At 33.3% G+C, this 20,347-nt stretch overlaps 1 long non-coding RNA gene across 1 annotated transcript; it reads left to right on the forward strand.

Moving 5' to 3' along the window:
• Positions 1-726: 726 nt before the first annotated feature.
• LOC128289341 (uncharacterized) lies at positions 727-2,292 on the forward strand. The gene is made up of 2 exons (XR_008278949.1): positions 727-811; positions 2,021-2,292. It is a non-coding gene; the product is annotated as an uncharacterized LOC128289341 (long non-coding RNA).
• The last annotated feature ends 18,055 nt before the right edge of the window (positions 2,293-20,347 follow it).

Genomic DNA, 20,347 nt, shown 5'->3' on the forward strand with positions numbered 1-20,347 from the left:
ATGAGGTGCCTAATTGTTATGAGTTTTAAATTGAAAGTCCTTATGTGACAATTATTCCTTTAATAAGTTAGTGAATGGATATTTGTTTGGTATTTTTGAAATTTGGTTGAAATAAAAGGGTAATTTTGTAAATTAATTAAAATAACCTAATAAGACAAATGATAAAAGCTATCATTTTTTCATTCTTTCTTCTTCAACCGTGGGAAAGAACAGAAAATAGCAGCCATGGATGAGCTCCATTCGCCAAGCTTTTATGGCTTATATAGGTATGGTTTTTGTCCCGCTTTTAATGATTTTCGTATTTTTGAGATCCCCAAGCTTAAATTTTCTATTTCTACCAATTGATGAAGAGAAATTAGAGTTTAAAATTTACCCATTCATGATATGGTTGTGCTTTGATGATTTATAGTGGATAATGAATGTTTGATGTGTTAAATATGAGTTTTATTCAATGAATTTCGGTAAAAATGTCAAAAGGGTTAAATTGTGAAAGTTACAAATTGGTCATAAGTGTGTGAATTAGTGAAAATTTGGAGTTGCCATAGAAGAGAAAATGTTCAGCATGTCTTAAACCTTATAGAAATTGAATAAAAATTAATTTACGAGCATTGGGGCAAAAGTGAAAATATGCAAAAGTTTAGGGGTCAAAATGAAAATTTGTAAAAATATGATTTTTAGACCCATATGAATATTGTGACTGATCGGTAGGCTAAATGTGATGTTATAGATGATGAAAATTAAGACTTGGACCTAGAACGGAAAGAAATCGATTTATGGACGAGTATGTCCTTTTCACATTTGTGGTATCGAGGTAAGTTCGTATGTAAACAATACCATGCTATACATGTATTTAAATGTTATCATTACATGAATTGTACAGATATTAATGTGTATGTAATTAATAGAAATATGATAAGACAAAGCCTTAATAGACGAGGAAAAATCCCGTTTGAACCTTAGGAATAGAATAGGATATGAGTGACATGTCACTAGGAATTATGAGTCTAGATGACTAGCTCGAGAGTGAGCATTGAAATGTCATGAGATATGAGGTAGCTTTAGCTACAATTGAAGCACTTATGTGCAAAGGCTTTTCCGAGTATCTAATTAGTATTCCAAGTGTTCAACGGGCAATCCAAGGAAAGAGTTAATGATGGTCTCAATGAGGTAAGTCATTGGTGAGTATGCACTCGAGTTATGTTACGAGTTGTGCAAGTATGTATACTAATCCTATGAGAATGCCTTGATATGTGATGATCTATGATGCATAATATGTATTCTTACCATGATGGATAAAATGGTGTTGTATTAATATTATGAACAATGATCATGAATGAGTAATTTAGCCTTGATAGATTTGAGTTACTGCAGTAGTGTAACTTTGAAAATACACTAAAAATAGTGGAAAATGAGTTAGAGGTAGAATAAAATATGGGATTAAAGCTTAATGAGTCTATTTTCACATGAAAGAAACAGAGGAAGAAAAAGAATTCCATATTGTTTTATATTTGAATTCTTGTGAAACAGGGTCTGAATGAATTCGAGATCCCCTGTTCTAACTTTAGAAATTCACCAAAAATTGTACAAAAATTATTAAGAGTTATACCTTACATGAATGGATTTCTTATTGAGTCTATTTTTATGGGGAATAAACGGAATGGTCGTTGGAATTTTGTACAGGGAGAAATTCGGTTTGTAGTGTACAGGGGTCAGAGTGGTCATACCCTGAAACAGGGGAGACTTTAACTAATAAACTGTACTATTTGGCTTAACCAAAAATTCTGGAAATTTTATGGAAAAAAAGAAAATAAGTCTAGTTTCAGGGAAAATTAACGGAACTTAATTCGTAGTTTCGTAGCTCCAGATATAAATAATTTAGTGACCGTTGCTCAGAAAGACAGCTTGTAGTGAACTTGAAAATATGTTGTAAACATTGATAAAACAAGTTAATGAGTTGCTTATTGTTTTCATATGAACTTACTAAGCGAAAGCTTACCCCTTTCTTTCCCATGTTTTCTAGAGTTCCAGGTTAGCTCGGGTTGGAGGCCGTCAGAGATATTATCACCCTATCGAGTTAACGTTATCGGAGTAAGTAAACTCAAGTGATTCGAGTCTATGGCATGTATAGGGTTTTAATGTGAGTATGTAATATTATGATTTAGCCAAAGGCATTGGCTTGTTATTAAGGTAGTATTAGTCATGTAAATTGGCCTATGTCGGCTAATGACGTTATGGGCCCATATGATTATTCTTATGCATTTATGTTATTATTTCTTGTGATGTGGCTTACAACATGTATGCCTAGAGATTGAATTGAGATTCATTGATGAGCTAGTAACTAATGCGAGGATTAAGTGATTGGTAAATAGTTAATAATGCTTCATGAATGGTTTGTGATGTAATGATAGTTATGTCTAGTATGTGGTAATGATATGGGCAAATTCTATAATATTTATTACATAAGAAAATAACTTGAGCATATCATGTTTGTAGATGTTTAAGAGCTCATTTATGCCACGTTGTGTGTTATTGGATAAGTATGTATCTATGCATGTGGTGTGAGAGTGACAAAAGGCTTGATAATTAGACTATTTCTGGCCACACGGCCTGAGCACATGGGCGTGTGAAGCCTTAACGCAAGAGATTTTTCTAAGTTTTTCATGAGTTCTCAATTGGGTCCCGAACTGCCCCGAATGCATGTATTGGGCCTCGTAAGCTCGCATAAGGGACAAATTGCATGTGAAAAGAAAAGTTTTTAATTATTTGAGATTTCATGGCCCTGTTTAGTATGGAAGTGTTAGTAAAAGTCAGGTAGCACCTCGAACCCCGTCCCGGCGTCGGATGCGGGCGAGGGGTGTTACAATTCCAGCACATAGCCTGCGGACCCTAAGTCCGGATATACATCAAATATCATGCATATTTAATCATATATTAACATAACTTATTCAACTTATCACATTAGTAGTCATTTGCTACATTCGGATATAAGCTCCATATGAATACCATAATTTACATTTCGATTCGAAAGTCATACATAAATATCACATATCCATTTCACCATTCAAGCTTAACACATAGTGACCATTCGACTATAAGTCATATACATAAATTATTTATCACACAACTTAATTCAAGTAGAACCAAAAGGTCACAATTCATCTAATATACACATATCAAAGCATCATCAATTATATACTAAAGGTGACTACTCAAACTTACCTCGAATATTTTCGAACAGTCTCGGATCGGCTATTCAACTACTTTCTCTTTTCCCTTGTCCAACCTTGGTTCTCTATGCTCTTGAGCTTAAATTCAACAATTTTAAACTAGTCATTATTTGACTATTCAAGCATTATTTTCAGAATATAATATATATATATATATATAAACGAATTTCACACATATAGATCATAGTAAGTTTATAAGAAAACATTAAGCAACTCGTTAACAAATTTTTATCAATATTTACCACATAATCACAAATTCACACTAAGCTGTCTTTCTAAGCAACAGTAACTAAATTATTTATAATTGGAGCTACGAAACTCCAACTCAATTACCGTAAACTTTCCCTGAAAATAGACTCATATATCTTTTATCCATAAAATTTTAAGAATTTTTAGCTTGGCCAATCAATACCAGATTTCTCTTAAAGTTTCCCCTGTTTCACTGTTTGACTAATCTGACCACTCTTCACTACGAATCAAATTTCTCATTGTACAGAATTCAAAATATGTCCTCATTTATTTCATTTGAAACTAGACTCATTAAGGAGTATAAGGATATAAACTCCATCATATAACCATTTTTTTACAATTTATCATGATTTTATAAAAACAGAACAGGGGATCTAGAAGTCATTTTGACCTTGTCCTACATCACTTCAAATATCTCATTATTGGAAATTCTTTTGCTTTTAAAGTTTCTTTTATAAGAAAATAGACTCATTAAGCTTTAATTACATAATTTATTCAGCTTCTAACTCAACTCCAACAATTTATGGTGATTTTCCAAAATCACGTTACTGTTGCTGTCCCAAGCAGATTTATTACCAATTCATCATTTCACACATTCTTTGCATGCATGTTATTTAAACATGCATATCACCAATCAATCATCACATATCTATAATTTCACTTAAGCATAATCTCTATTTCATCATTCTAAAACATTCAACATTCAAAAATTTAAACACAAAAATTCATAGCCGAATGTTATTTAACTTAAGCTACCATTATATTTTTACTTATCACTTCATACCATATTATCAAAATGAACTAATTATACTTATATAAATACTATCAAAGCCGAAACTTATGCATAACATTATTCAAGATTTATGCCCTTAAAAATTCATTTACAAGCCGAACCTCTTGATATGAAAACCTCTAATTATTTCATTCAATCACCCAACAGCATTTGCTCACATTTAACACTTGAAAACAAATTATTTGTTCAAGTAATTCAACAAGTCCAAGTTCATCCATTTCACATGTAAGTACTAACAATTAAGTATTATCTAGCTCAAACTTCATTAAACTATAAGAACAACAATCTATCCCCTTCAATTTCTCCCATGGCCGAATGCTCAATACACCACACAACTCAAAATTTTGTCATGGGCTAAGTAAGAAACTTAATACCTAACTTAAAATATGCTAAAAATCCAAGAACTAACATGAATTACTTACCTTATTCAAGCCTATAAAGGAGTAGCCGAATGCTTGTTTCCCCTCCCTTCTCTTCTTAGAATTTTTGGCCAAAGAAATCAAAAAGATGAACACTTTTCTTTCTTTTCTTTGTTTTATTCACTTCATTAATTTAACACAATTTTTTTATTACATGTTTCTTACAACTATTTAATATAATAATATTAACCCATGCATATAATGCCCATAAGTATGAGCTTGGCCGGCCACTATTGTCAAAAAGAGATATTTGACATGCAAGTCCCATCTTTTTATAACATGCATTAATAGACCACTTTTAAATTTAGCTATCACATTTCACAATTGTCTCACATAAGTCCTATTTAATAATTTCACATACAAATAACAAAATTAGAGCATGAAACTTTCACATATGCATGCACACATATAATAAGCATAGAATATAACAATTAATTATTTTTATGACTCGGTTTTGTGGTCCCGAAACTACTTCCCTACTAGGGTCAAATTAGGGCTGTCACACAATTTGTTTTAAAAGCTTCCACGTCAAAAACTATTTTAAAGTATAATAACAATTTAATATGACACATGTTTTGCTTAACCAACCTACGATTTGACAATAAACAAGGTAGGATAACTACTCTTTAAGATCGAAACAGAGTTTTAATAGAAAACAGACTTTACAATGAAACTATGCTTTTCAAAACACACTCCAACATGACATCGTAGATTCGGCCCTAATGTTTACGCCAGGTTTGCAGTGTTACAGTTTTATTTTTACACTTAACTAGTGTTATTCCTTCTTGCAGAGGATTGTCAATTTTTCAAAATAAAAGGGAAGGATAGGATTTGAACTTGGGACCATAAGAGAATAAAGAGAATGCTTTACCACTTAAACTATATTTTATTTCTTGTTTATTTTAGTCAGTTAATTCTATATATCTATTAGGGCTCAACTTACCTATTCTCTATTAGTTTATATAATTACTCAACTTTTCTAGTTTATTTAACTATTACTGTTTTTTTAATACTCCACTTTTTAGTTCATATATAATTATTAATATGTTATAAAATAAAGAGAGATGAAGAGAATAAAGAACAAAAAAATAAGAAAGCAATAGAAGATGTACTTTATTGATCAAAAGGATGGTTATAATGCTTCATCAGAGTCTCTATTTATAGGCATAAAAAGTATAAAAGAAGTAGATCAATTCTAGTAACTATTAGAATTTAAAGTACACCAAAACTTTATCTTGATCATGATGGACATCCACTTAATAAGATATTCATAACACTCCCCCTTGGATGTCCATTGGTAAATAATGTGTCTCGTTAAAACCTTATTAGGAAAAACCCTGTGCAATAAAAACCTAATGAAGGAAAAAAGAGTACACAATCTATAATATACATAATATGCTGTCTTATTAAAAACCTTCCCAGGAAAATCCAATGGGACAAAACCTCGGTTATGGGAAAAATAGTACAACGTGTATTTACTCCCCCTCATGAAAACATCATATTCATTCTCATATTCTACGTATTCATTCTTGAATACTAGTTTTTCTAATAACTATTTGAATGTATTGCTAAGCATTTATATTACCATTCTTTTTAAAATCATGAGTGAGGAAAATTTTGGGGAAATATATTTTAATCTCTTCAGGAGTTTCAAATATAATCATAGCAAACTTTAATCATGATACTTCTATAAAATACAAATATGTATTTTGGATCATTTTATAATCCTCTTTCAAATACTATTGACTAAGCCAAATTTACCACATATGTTCAATTATTTCAATTCATATAAATGAATAATTTCCCGAGAATTTCAATATGTTTCTAGCATTCTAAATCCTTCAAGGATTTTAATATAAACTTTACTATATAGTGATTTATAAAGGTTGTAACAACAACCATTAGATGCAAGTTAAATCTTTTATGAACTGTGAAAATAATACGTCCAAAGGTTATTGCATCCACTACAAAAGAATATTATATCTTTTCATAATAAATACCAGTACTTTGTGAATGTAACACCCCTTACCCATATTCGACGCCGGAATAGGGTACGAGGCATTACTGGACTTAAACATAATCAAACAAACAAAATCGAGATGTAAATTTCCATCCAAATTTAAAACATTTCATTTACATTCATATTGTCCCTAAAACGAGCCTACGGGGCCCAAAACATGCATCAGGAGTGGTTTGGGACTAGATTGAGAACTTTAGAAAACTTCCCAACACTTAGAAAATTTTTCATCAAAGCAGGGGTCACACACCTGTGTGGCTTTGGTACACGCTCATATGGGTAGGCCGTGTGGACACACACACTCGTGTCCCTAACCCATGTAACTCTCTATTTATGGCGCCATCAAAAATTTGAGGTCACATGGCATAGTCACACGCCCGTGTGCGTTGGCCATGTGGGCGATTTAATTTTCATAAGATTTCATAAAATAGGTGCAGACTTCACACGCCTTGGGCACACGCCCATGAGGCAAGTCGTGTCTCACACACGACCTAGACACACGCCCGTGTGTCTACATATGTGGACAAAAATAAGGCTATTTATCAAGCCATTTTTCCGCCCTTACTAGCACCAACCTACACAACAACAAGCAACACCAATCCAAGCATATACATACAACCAAAACAACCACAACCAAGTTATTCACACATCAGTTACATGTTATTCTTTTATGACATACAACATCTCATACTTATCATCTCAAACCATGCAGTATCCACATCCATGAAAGACATCTTCATATTCATATATACTTAACCAATATTAGCCAATTTCAATGGCCATTTGCAAAATGAATCATCAACCATTATAAGCCAACACATTTGTCCAAATCGAGTATGACACATAACAAAATGACCAAGTCCCTATAAATGTCATAACTCAAAATAATGTAATCATAAGTACCCAAAATGAAAATTTGATAGTGTGAATGGATCTCCGACCGTCTTCGATCCCCAAGCTGGCTTGGTGACACTATAAGACAAGGGAAAAAGATAGGGGGTAAGCTTTAAAGCATAGTAAGCTCCTACGCAAATAATAGACATCATAAACACACTTTAACATATTTTTAACATGAAGTAAATTAACTAGGTGTCATTGTAACTCTCATAATCAAACTTGGCATAGATGATATTAAAACCTTAACATTGTAACTTACTCAATCAAACCTTACCCTGAGTTCATCACATATCGAGCTCATTAAGCATGAGTTTTGTGTACATACCTGTACCAGTTTGCAACATACCATTGTCTTCCACAACATTCCATAATCTTTCATAACTTTAACATGGTTGTTAAGTTAAACATTGAACCACTTGAAATACTAAAGGATACTCGGGATATCTCACACACATAGTACCATAACAATGTCATATCCCAGATATGGTCTTACATGGGATTTCAAATTGATGCCAATAGCCCAGCTATGGTCTTGCACAAAATCTTATATCAATGCCATATCCCAGATATGGTCTTACACATAAACTCAAATAACCCTAATGTCATGACATTCGTATCCTATCTATTCCTAAGGTTCAACTGAGATATTTCTCACTTGTCGAAACTTTGTCAAATTTATTCAAAGAGAAATTGAAAATTCATACAATAATAACACAATTAAAGCATAAATAATAATGCATTATTTACATACGAACTTACCTCGGTACAAAAAAAGGAGAAATGGATTTAATCATCAAATACCTTATTCTTTCCCCAATCAAGGTCCAAACTTCGTCTTTCTTTATCTATAATAGCAAATTTAGCTTATTTATTATTCACATTACTCAATTCAGTCCAAAAATCATACTATGGAAAAATTACATTTTTTCCTTAAACTTTAACATATTTACAAATTAGTCCCTAGGCTCGTAAAATGAAATGTGTTCAATTTCTTGGTACCCAAGCCTAGCCGAACCATAAACATGCTTATATCAGCCCACATTATTCATCAAATTAGATTTTTACTACCCATTTTACAAATTTTTACAAATAGGTCCTTTTCAGGTATTTTCATGAAAAATCACTTAGTAAAAGTTGTTTATGACACCTTAGACGTATAATATCTTCCATCAAACATGAAAATACATGCATGTCACACATGGGTAAATTTTTAAACATGAACCTTACTTCAAAACAATGGTAGAAATGGAAAGATCGGGTGAATACGACTTCAAAAACATAAAGAGCATTAAAAACGAGGCTAGGATGTACTTACAGTCAAGCTTGAAAGTTGAAGAAAACCCTAGCTATGGTGTCTTGAGAATTTCAGCCTAGGTAGAAGAAGATGGACACAATTTTGGCTTTATTTTCCCTTTTTATTCTTTTATTTACCAAATGACCAAAATGCCATTTTTTTCAAACTTTAAAATTTTATCTCACAATGTCCATTTTTGTCCATTAACTTAACAAATGGTTTAATTATCATATAAGGACCTCTAATTTAAAATATCATAGCAATTGAACACCTTTAACATGTAGAACAACTTTTGTACTTTTTACGATTTAGTCCTTTTGACTAAATTGAGTGCCCATTCGTCAAAATTTTCGAACGAAATTTTCACAAAATCATTCCATGAAACTGTAGACCATAAAAATATAATAAAAACAATTTTTCTTCTATCAGATTCGTGATCTCAAAGCCACTGTTCGGACTAGCCCCAAAATCGGGTTGTTATAGCGAAAAACTTTATATTTTTATTCTGCTATTGCAAAACTAATTTATTTGCACCCTTAGTGGCTTTATACCTTTAGAAATTTTGGACTACTAGTCCAAAAACTCCACGAATTTAATTGTACCTGAGTTGTGTCTTTCTATTTTGATCAATTTATTTCATATCTATATTTCTCAATAGATTTATTCAAGATACTCCTTTTATTTCATTATTTCAATAATAATATTACATGCAAAATCATTGTCGACCATTTTTATTATTCGGTTCCACGTTTTCTCGAAATGACATAACTTATCGAGATCTCTTATTTTCATTATTTTAAAATTCAAAATCAGGTACCTGAATCTCTTCTAGAGTTTTACTTATTAGTTATGTCTTGGGTCTCTTCTGGAGCACCCGCCTTCACTATATAACCATCTAGAAGAATTTTCATCTTTGGAACTGATCAAACTATTATTTATTCTACCTAATTGTGCTACTGGGACTCTTGGTTCAAATTAAAATATTAACTCGGTTATTCTCATTAATTTTGTAAATACATCTGATAGTTAACTTGTAATGAATTATCATTGTTGAAATTTAGGTTCAATTTACTTTCCCCTTAACTCATTACAAGTTATTATTTCTCTCCCCCTAATGTAGGGAAAACTATCGAATCAAAATTATAATCACAAATAATGTCATAATTGAATCTCCAATGCATTCAAAAACATCTAATCATACAAACAAACTTGCAATTAATAAATATTCCTAACTTTCTTTGAGAATTCACTCATCTTTGTGCGTTGTGGTAGAGTAGTTGGAATATATACTGTAACGCCCAGTACCCGAGACCGTTGCCGGAGTCGAACACGAGGTGTTAACGGACTTAATTCATTACTTAAACAAATTCATACAATTCATTTTAAAATTTCCAAACAAGTCGGCTAACTGCATCACAGTCGCTTTAAAAATCATATCTGGAGTTCCGAAACTCAAAATCCAATTTCGTAAATTTTCCTGAAACTAGACTCATATATCTATCTACTAATTTATTTCTAGAATTTTTGGTCGGGCCAATTAGTATATTTTATTAGTTAAATTCTCCCCTGTTTCAGGGTTTGACTACTCTGACCTCTGTGTATTACAAATCCGATATCTCCCTGTACAGAGCTTCAATGACTATTCTGTTTGTCTCTAATAAAACTAGACTCAATCAGAATCTGTAAATATAAACCATGGCTTCTAATTATCTTTTTAAAATTTATGGTGAATTTCCAAAGTCAGAATAGGGGATCCAGAAATCGCTCTGTCCCTGTTTCACAAAAATTTAAACATCTCTTAAAATATAGCTCATATACCTGTTTCGCTTCTTCAATATGAAAATAGACTCATCAAGCTTCGATTCCATAACTTATTAATTATTTAATTCCATTTCTAATATTTTTAGTGATTTTTCAAATTCACATTACTACTGCTGTCTGAATCCATTTTATGGTAAATTTTACCTATTTCATGGTTTCCATGGATTAGCTAGCAATTTGACATACATAACACCAAATATGATCATGATTAGCCATTCCAATGGCTAATCATTACCAAGCATTTCCATACCACTCAATAACCATATCATAAGACCATATATACAAAATGATTATAATGCTATACATGCCATACTCAAAATATACAAGCCATTATGCCAAGATGGTATACGGATAGTGTGAGCGAGCCTCCGACCGTTCCCGATTTCCGAGCTGGCTTGTCAAAACTACAAGGAATGAAAACGAGGGAGTAAGCATAAATGCTTAATAAGTTCAAATGAAAATAGCAAGTAACATAACCATATAAGCAAACATAAAACATCATTTGCATAATCATCACCAAGACATTCATATCACATTTTCATTTATCATCTTACCATATTGTTGTTATATCGATTTTTCAACCCGAGGGTTAAGTACATACCTGTTCAAAGTACCCATTTCACAACACTTACCAATCGTCCCTTTCATCTTGAGTATTCCTCCATTTCAAGAGAACTTTACCCGTTGAACACATCGAATATAATTGGTACATGGAAAGTTTGCACATAAGTGCCACATATGTAGCCAAGCTACCATGTAACCGGCCCATAAGTGAACTCGGACTCAACTCAACGAGCTTGGGCGTTTGCATCCATAAGTGAACTCGGACTCAACTCAACGAGCTCGAATGCCTAGTTACACCTCTCGAACTCAGACTCAACTCAACAAGTTCGGACGCTCGCATCCATAAGTGAACTCGGACTCAACTCAACGAGTTCGGATGCCCAAATATCCCAGTGACATGTCACTTGTATCCTAATCCATTCCTAAGGTTCAACAGGACATTTTTCCCAATCATATTTCTCAACCATCTTCTATGGAATGTCGATACCGATACTCGGTAGTATTTCACATTTTCCAAGTATATCATATAACTTGACATATTATCAAACAATTGTCACAAGTATGATATTTCATAATAATTATCATATAATTTAAATAACATTAAAACATTTAAAACAATAACTATGTTACTAACATTTACATATGAACTTACCTCGTATGCGAAAATGACTACTTTTACCCTTTCATCCACAACTTGATATTTTCCCCATTTTAACCCGAATTTCAGTTTTCCTTGCTCTATCATTTAAAATATAGTCTAATTAGGACTCACATTATTCAAATTGACCCAAAATCATATTTTGTAAAAATTACAATTTTGCCCCTAAACTTTTGCATATTTACACTTTTGCCCCAAAGCTCGTAAATTAAACTTTAGCCTATTTTCTTATGTATTATGACATGCTGATCATTTTTCCCTTCTATGGAAACATCAAATTCTCACTCTAGCATGCACTTATGACTATTAGGTATTTTTATTGATTAAGCCCTTTTGCTCGTTTTCACTTAAAACCGAGTAGCACAAGTTGTCTAACATAATTTAAAACCTCATATTCTATCATAAAACACCAAAATACACAAATTTCACCTATGGGTATTTTTCCAAATATAAACCCTAGGTTAAATTATTGCTAGCATAAGCTAAATCGAGCTACTAGGACTCCAAAAACGTAAAAATCATTAAAAACGAGGCTAGAACGGACTTACAATCGAGCTTGGAAGCTTGAAAAACCCTAGCCATGGTTTCTCCATGCTATATTCAGCCATGGGGTTGAAGATGAGCAAAATTGGCTTTTAATTTTGTATTTTAATTCATTTTACCCCTAAATGACCAAAATGCCCTTACTACTAAACTTTCCAAAAATTCCATCCATGTCCAATTTTTGTCCATAGACTTAGAAATTAGTAAAATTTCTATTTAAGACCTCATAATTAATATTTCAAAACAATTTCATACTAGAAACTTCTAGAATACAAGTTTTGCAAATTATTGATTTAGTCCCTAATTTCAATTTAAGCACTTTATGCATAAAATTTTTCACGAAATTTTCACACAATCATGCAATCATATCATAGACCTTAAAATAATCATAAAATAATTATTTCTATCTCAGATTTTGTGGTCACGAAACCACTATTTCGACTAGGCCCAAAATCGAGGATATTACAACTCTCCCCTTCGTGGATTTTCGTCATGAAAATCTTACCGTAAAAGTGGTCTTCACTTTTAATCTCATATTCAAGGTCAAGAACTTGCACTTAGACTGTACCTCCAAGACATCTCTTCAATTTCTCATATGATCTAAAAGCTTACAGTCTCAACTCTCAACTGTTCTTAAATTTTCAACCCTTCTCGCTTTCCCATGATATCATGACATAAAACCCGGATCTCAACTTGATTTAATGGAGACCGAATTCCAAGAAATCCAACAATCAAAGAGACACGAAATTCCATGAATCGATGAGTAGGAATTCATTCAATACAGATATGATTTATAGATCTCGCCAAACATTTAACAATAGGATACATCACATTTTCCTCTTTCCGCCATAGAAATAATTCTGATATGGCCTCAAGAATAATCCTTCTCATTTCCATCCCAATATCAACACTGACAAGGATAATTTTGATAGATCCCAATGCTCGGCTTTAACCCCTTTAACAACTCCGATTTTATGTAACATCGGATGCTCTAAACTATCACATTATGTAACGCCCCGTACCCGAGACCATTGCCGGAGTCGAACACGAGGTGTTAACGGACTTAATTCATTACTTAAACAGCTCATACAATTCGTTTTAAAATTTCCGCACAAGTCGGCTAACGCATCACAGTCGCTTTAAGAATCATATCTCGTGTTCCGAAACTCGAAATCTAATTCCGTAAATTTTTCCTAAAACTAGACTCATATATATATCTACTAATTTTTTTCTAGAATTTTTGAACGGGCCAATTAGTACAGTTTATTAGTTAAATTCTCCCCTGTTTCAGGGTTCGACTACTCTGACCTCTGTGTATTACGAATCCGATATCTCCCTGTACAGAGCTTCAATGACTATGCCGTTTGTATCTAATAAAACTAGACTCAATAAGGAATCTGTAAATATAAAGCATGAATTCTAATTATCTTTGTAAGATGTATGGTGAATTTCCAAAATCAGAACAGGGGATCCAAAAATCGCTCTGGCCCTGTTTCACAAAAATTTAAACATCTCATAAAATATAGCTCATATACCTGTTTCGCTTCTTCCATATGAAAATAGACTCATCAAGATTCAATTCCATAACTTATTCATCATCTAATTGTATCTCTATTATTTTTAGTGATTTTTCAAACTCACATCACTGCTGCTGTCTGAATCTATTTTATGGTAAATTTTACCTATTTCATGGTTTCCATGGATTAGCTAGCAATTTGACATACATAACACCAAATATGATCATGATTAGTCATTCCAATGGCTAATAATTACCAAGCATTTCCATACCACTCAATAACCATATCATAAGACCATATACACAAAATGATTATAATGCTATACATGCCATACTCAAAATATACAAGCCATTATGCCAAGATGGTATACGGATAGTGTGAGTGTGCCTCCGACCGTTCCCGATTTTCGAGCTGGCTTGTCAACACTACAAGGAATGAAAAGGAGGGAGTAAGCATAAATGCTTAATAAGTTCACATGCAAATAGCAAGTAACATAACCATATAAGCAAACATAAAACATCATTTGCATAATCATCACCAAGACATTCATATCACATTTTCATTTATCATCTTACCATATTGTTGTTATATCGATTTTTCAACCCGAGGGTTAAGTACATACCTGTTCAAAGTACCCATTTCACAACACTTACCAATACGTCCCTTTCATCTTGAGTACTCCTCCATTTAAGTAGAACTTTACCTGTTGAACACATCAGAATATAATTAAGATACATGGAAAGTTTGCACATAAGTGCCACATATGCAGCCAACCTACCATGTAACCCGCCCATAAGTGAACTCGGACTCAACTCAACGAGCTCGGGCATTCGCATCCATAAGTGAACTCGGACTCAACTCAACGAGCTCGGATGCCTAGTTACATCTCTCGAACTCGGACTCAACTCAACGAGTTCGGACGCTCGCATCCATAAGTGAACTCGGACTCAACTCAACTAGTTTGGATGCCCAAATATCCCAGTGACATGTCACTTGTATCCTAATCCATTCCTAAGGTTCAACGGGACATTTTTCCCAATCATATGTCTCAACCATCTTCTATGGAATGTCGATACCGATACTCGGTAGTATTTCACATTTTCCAAGTATATCACATAATTTGACATATTATCAAACAATTGTCACAAGTATGATATTTCATAATAATTATCATATCATTTAAATAATATTAAAATATTTAAAACAGTAACTATGTTACCAACATTTACATATGAACTTACCTCGTATGCGAAAATGGCTACTTTTACCATTTCGTCCACAACTTGGTGTTTTCCCCATTTTAGCCCGAGTTTCAGTTTTCCTTGCTCTATCATTTAAAATATAGTCTAATTAGGACTCACATTATTCAAATTGGCCCAAAACCATATTTTGAAAAAATTACAATTTTGCCCCTAAAATTTTGCATATTTACACTTTTGCCCCAAAGCTCATAAATTAAAATTCAGCCTATTTTCTTATGTATTATGACATGCTGATCATTTTTCCCTTCTATGGCAACATCAAATTCTTACTCTAACATGTACTTATGACTATTAGGTATTTTTACCTATTAAGCCCTTTTTCTCGTTTTCACTTAAAACCGAGTAGCACAAGTTGTCTAACATAATTTAAAACCTCATATTCTATCATAAAACACCAAAATACACAAATTTCACCTATGGGTATTTTTCCAAATATAAACCCTAGGTTAAATTATTGCTAGCATAAGCTAAATCGAGCTAAGGGACTCCAAAAACGTAAAAATCATTAAAAACGAGGCTAGAACGGACTTACAATCGAGCTTGGAAGCTTGAAAACCCTAGCCATGGTTTCTCCTTGCTATATTCGGCCATGGGGTTGAAGATGAGCAAAATTGGCTTTTAATTTTGTATTTTAATTCATTTTACCCCTAAATGACCAAAATGCCCTTACTACTAAACTTTCCAAAAATTCCATCCATGTCAAATTTTTGTCCATAGACTTAGAAATTGGTAAAATTGCTATTTAAGACCTCATAATTAATATTTCAAAACAATTACATACTAGAAACTTCTAGAATGCAAGTTTTACAAATTATTCGATTTAGTCCCTAATTTCAATTTAAGCACTTTATGCATAAAATTTCTTCACGAAATTTTCACACAATCATGGAATCATATCATAGACCTCAAAATAATCATAAAACAATTATTTCTATCTCGGATTTTGTGGTCACGAAACCGCTATTCCGACTAGGCCCAAAATCAAGATATTACAGCTCTCCCCCCTAGAGGGATTTTCGTCCCCGAAAATCTTACCAGAAAAGTGGTTTCCCTTTTAATCTCATATTTGGTGCCGAAGAACTTGCACTTAGACTTTACCTCCAATACATCTCTTCAATTTCTCATATGATCTAAAAGCTTACAGTCTCAACTCTCAACTGTTCTTAAATTTTCAGCCCTTCTCAGTTTCCCATGATATTATGACATAAAACCCGGATCTCAACTTGATTTAATAGAGACCAGAATTCCAAGAAATCCAACAATCAAAGAGACACGAAATTCCATGAATCGATGAGTAGGAATTCATTCAATACGATATGATTTATAGATCTCGCCAAACATTTAACAATAGGATACATCACATTTTCCTCTTTCCGCCATAGAAATAATTACGATATGGCCTCAAGAATAATCCTTCTCATTTCCATCCCAATATCAACACCGACAAGGATAATTTTGATAGATCCCAATGCTCGGCTTTAACCCTTTAACAACTCCGATTTTATGTAACATCGGATTCTCTCAACTATCACATTACCTCACTGTCTTGAAACACATCACAATTCATACAACAATACATTCTTGAAAGTCGAAGTCTTTGCTCAATGTAGACTAGTCTAGTTCGGACGCTTTGTTACCAATATTCTCATCTATCCGAACTCACAACATGTAATAAACTTTTCAGCTTTCATAAGACGAAAACCTTATCATTCGTAGTGAGTTTAACTAATATCCAACTCTTTCTAATAAATATACACTTCTCATTCAGACTATTTACTCTTTTATCCGTACAAAAAATGAAATTCTATTATCAGACTTGGGAAAAATAATGCTGACATAATTGTCACATGAAATCTTTCAAATAAATAATTCACCATACCGACTGAAACTCGCACTTTTATCACTTATGCCTTTACTGATGTCAAATCCTTACACAGAAATTAGAAAAAACCCCAATACTAAAATCACCACATTACCAAGATCAAATTAGAAGTATAGTCATATTTGACATGATTATAACGAGCTGAAGAACGCACTTCGAACATGAGTCATAATTGACAAATTATGGAACAAAGATAACAAGAAAACCGAATAAAGAAATCCAAGATAGAGAAACCCAGAATAAAGAAATCCGAATAAAGAGGTCCAGGATAAAGAAACCCAAGATACGATACTATGCCGAGAATCGAAAACCAAATTCATAGAGAAAATACAGAATACCCTGATAATTCTTCAAAGAAAGAAAGTCCAGAAGAAAACATCATTTAATCCCACTGAAATCAAATATAACAAGATCAATATATCTTCCCATACATATATATCAGATGAAGAATCAAGTAGAAGAAACAGAATCATAATATCATACGTATTCTCTCATCAATTCTTATCAGACGAAATGAAATAAAATACCCGATGAAATAGAGCAATATAAATTATAAACCAGTCAGACTACCAATGCTTTCATCCAACACCAGGATTAAAAGACATTCCCATATAACAAGGATTTCTTCAGAAGATCAATAGCCATAGAAATATTTTTGAGAATGGGTAAACACATAGAACATCTCAAAAGAGACTGCTAAATCTGTCCAGTCATAACTGTCACACTCAGATAGTTCACATTTCAAATATCATTTCCCCAACTAGTTCTGCCGTCACAAATTTCATATTAAACCATTCACTAAAGAATGCCAATTCTGAATAAATTTCAATTTACACTTTTCTCGACCTTGCACCTGAGTAATTCGATTTACCAAAGAGAATTCCTTCTCTAACTGGGACAATGCATAATTCCAATAATCTTTATATCAATCCCATACTTTACTGGCTCTGACTTTACTTATCAGCTCATTTTCAATCTCTGATCATACTTATAATTATTCTATCACTGAACTTGTAACACCCCGTACCCGAGTCCATTACCGGAGTCGAACACAAGGTGCACACAGACTTAACTTAATTGTTTTCACAGTCCATAAAAAAAAAAATTTTCCAGACAAGCTGGTTACTGCATCACTGTCGCCTTAAAAATCATATCTTGAGTTTCAAAACCCAAAAATCAGTTTCGTAATTTTTCCCTGAAACTAGACTCATATGTCCATCTACATATTTTTTCCTAGAATTTTTGGTCGGTCCAATTAGTACAGTTTATTAGTTAAAGTCTCCCCTGTTACAGGGTGCGACTACACTGACCTTCATGCATTACGACCTGGATATCTCCCTGTACAGGGATTCAATACTGATGCCGTTTGTTTGTATAGAAACTAGACTCAGAAAGGAATCTATACATATGTGGCATGACTCCTAATTATCTCTGGTTAATTTATAATGAATTTCCAAATTTGGAACAGGGGATCCAGAAACCGTTCTGGCCCTGTTTCACGAGAACTTTAATATATCTTAACATATAACTCATATGACCGTTTCGTTTCTTCCATATGAAAGTAGATTCATCAAGGTTCATTTACATAATTTATTCACTATTTAATTCCATTCCTAAAAATTTTAGTGATTTTTCAAATCCACACCACTGCTGCTGTCAGCATCTGTTTTCAAGGTAAACTTTACCTATTTCGTGGTTTCCATGGACCAACTAGAGTTTTGTCATACATAGGTCCACATATAATCATATTTAGCCATTCCAATGGCTGATCATTTGCCCAACAATTCCATTCCAGTCCATAGTCATATCATGAAACCATACATATATACATAAACACAAATGGTCTAATGCCATACTCCACCTTTACGAGCCATTTTCGCATGGCTGTACACACATACATCACAAAACGTACTTGAAAAACAGCAAAGCGTAGTCCTATACATGCCATATCCAGAGTTCAACTAAAAGAATACCAAAAGGGCTTTGATAGTGTGGATGACTTCGACTTCGATGATCCCGAATCCGATAACTGACGAGCCAAAATCTATAAACAGAGAAACAGAGAAACGGAGTAAGCAATTTATGCTTAGTAAGTTTGAGCAAGGGATTCCAGCACAACAAAAGCATAGCATTCATATAGCTAACGGATAATTTCATATGCACAAATTCTCAATATCATACTTATTTCACATTCCAACCCCTATATTCATACATAAGGGATCATCTTAGCCAAATACCGGAAACTCATTACTCGACTGAGCGAATATCATTCGAAGGGAATCAACTAATTTCAAGCACATACGAACATACCTCATTGCTGGAATTTTTCAAGCGTATTAACTGAAATTTTTACAGCAAGATCGCTCATTCTTGAATCACGTACCTTCGGAATTTATCCGGATATAACGACTCACTCGAATTCCTTCGGGACAAAGCCCGGTTATAGTAACTCGCACGAATGCCCCGGGTTTAGTAACTCGCACAAATGCCTTCGGGCTTAGCCCGGATTTATTAACTCGCACGAATGCCTTCGGATCTTAGTCCGGATATAGTCACTTAGCACAAAGCCTTCGGGACTTAGCCCGGACATCATTCAAATAGCCAAGCACAATTATCAATAAATCATGACACATTCGTATTTCATTTTCATTAGCAAAATTCAAACACAAGTCACTTATCACATTTGAAATTTCGGCTCAATAGCCACACACAAAGAGCATGATCTAATCAAATCATAATCTAAGTTCCATTACTCGAGAACTTACCTCGGATGTTGTCGAACGATTTCGATGGCTATTCGACCACTTTTTCCTTCCCTTTATCGGATTTAAATCCCCTTTGCTCTTGAGCTTAATTAAACAAACAAATTGATTTAATCATTTGAGCATCGAAAAGAGGAATGCAAGGCACTTAGCCCATATTTATACATTAGACATTAAAGTCACATACATGTGAAATCATGCATCAACTCATCATATTAACCCACATCCCTTTTAGCTGATTGTCCTAACCAAGATAAAGGCATCATTATGCTTGCCTCTAACCGAAAGCATGCAACACTAATCTTCTCATGTGGCCGAGTATGCATGTACATGTTGAGGCCAATTATGCTCAATACTTCCTACAAGTATGGTTACTTGTATTGATTATATCTCGTTTCGTTTCAAATTCAAGACTCGGCTAATACGCATTTATACACTAGTA

Source organism: Gossypium arboreum, chromosome 2 (genome assembly GCF_025698485.1).
Source record: "Gossypium arboreum isolate Shixiya-1 chromosome 2, ASM2569848v2, whole genome shotgun sequence".
NCBI classification, from domain to species: Eukaryota; Viridiplantae; Streptophyta; class Magnoliopsida; order Malvales; family Malvaceae; genus Gossypium; species Gossypium arboreum.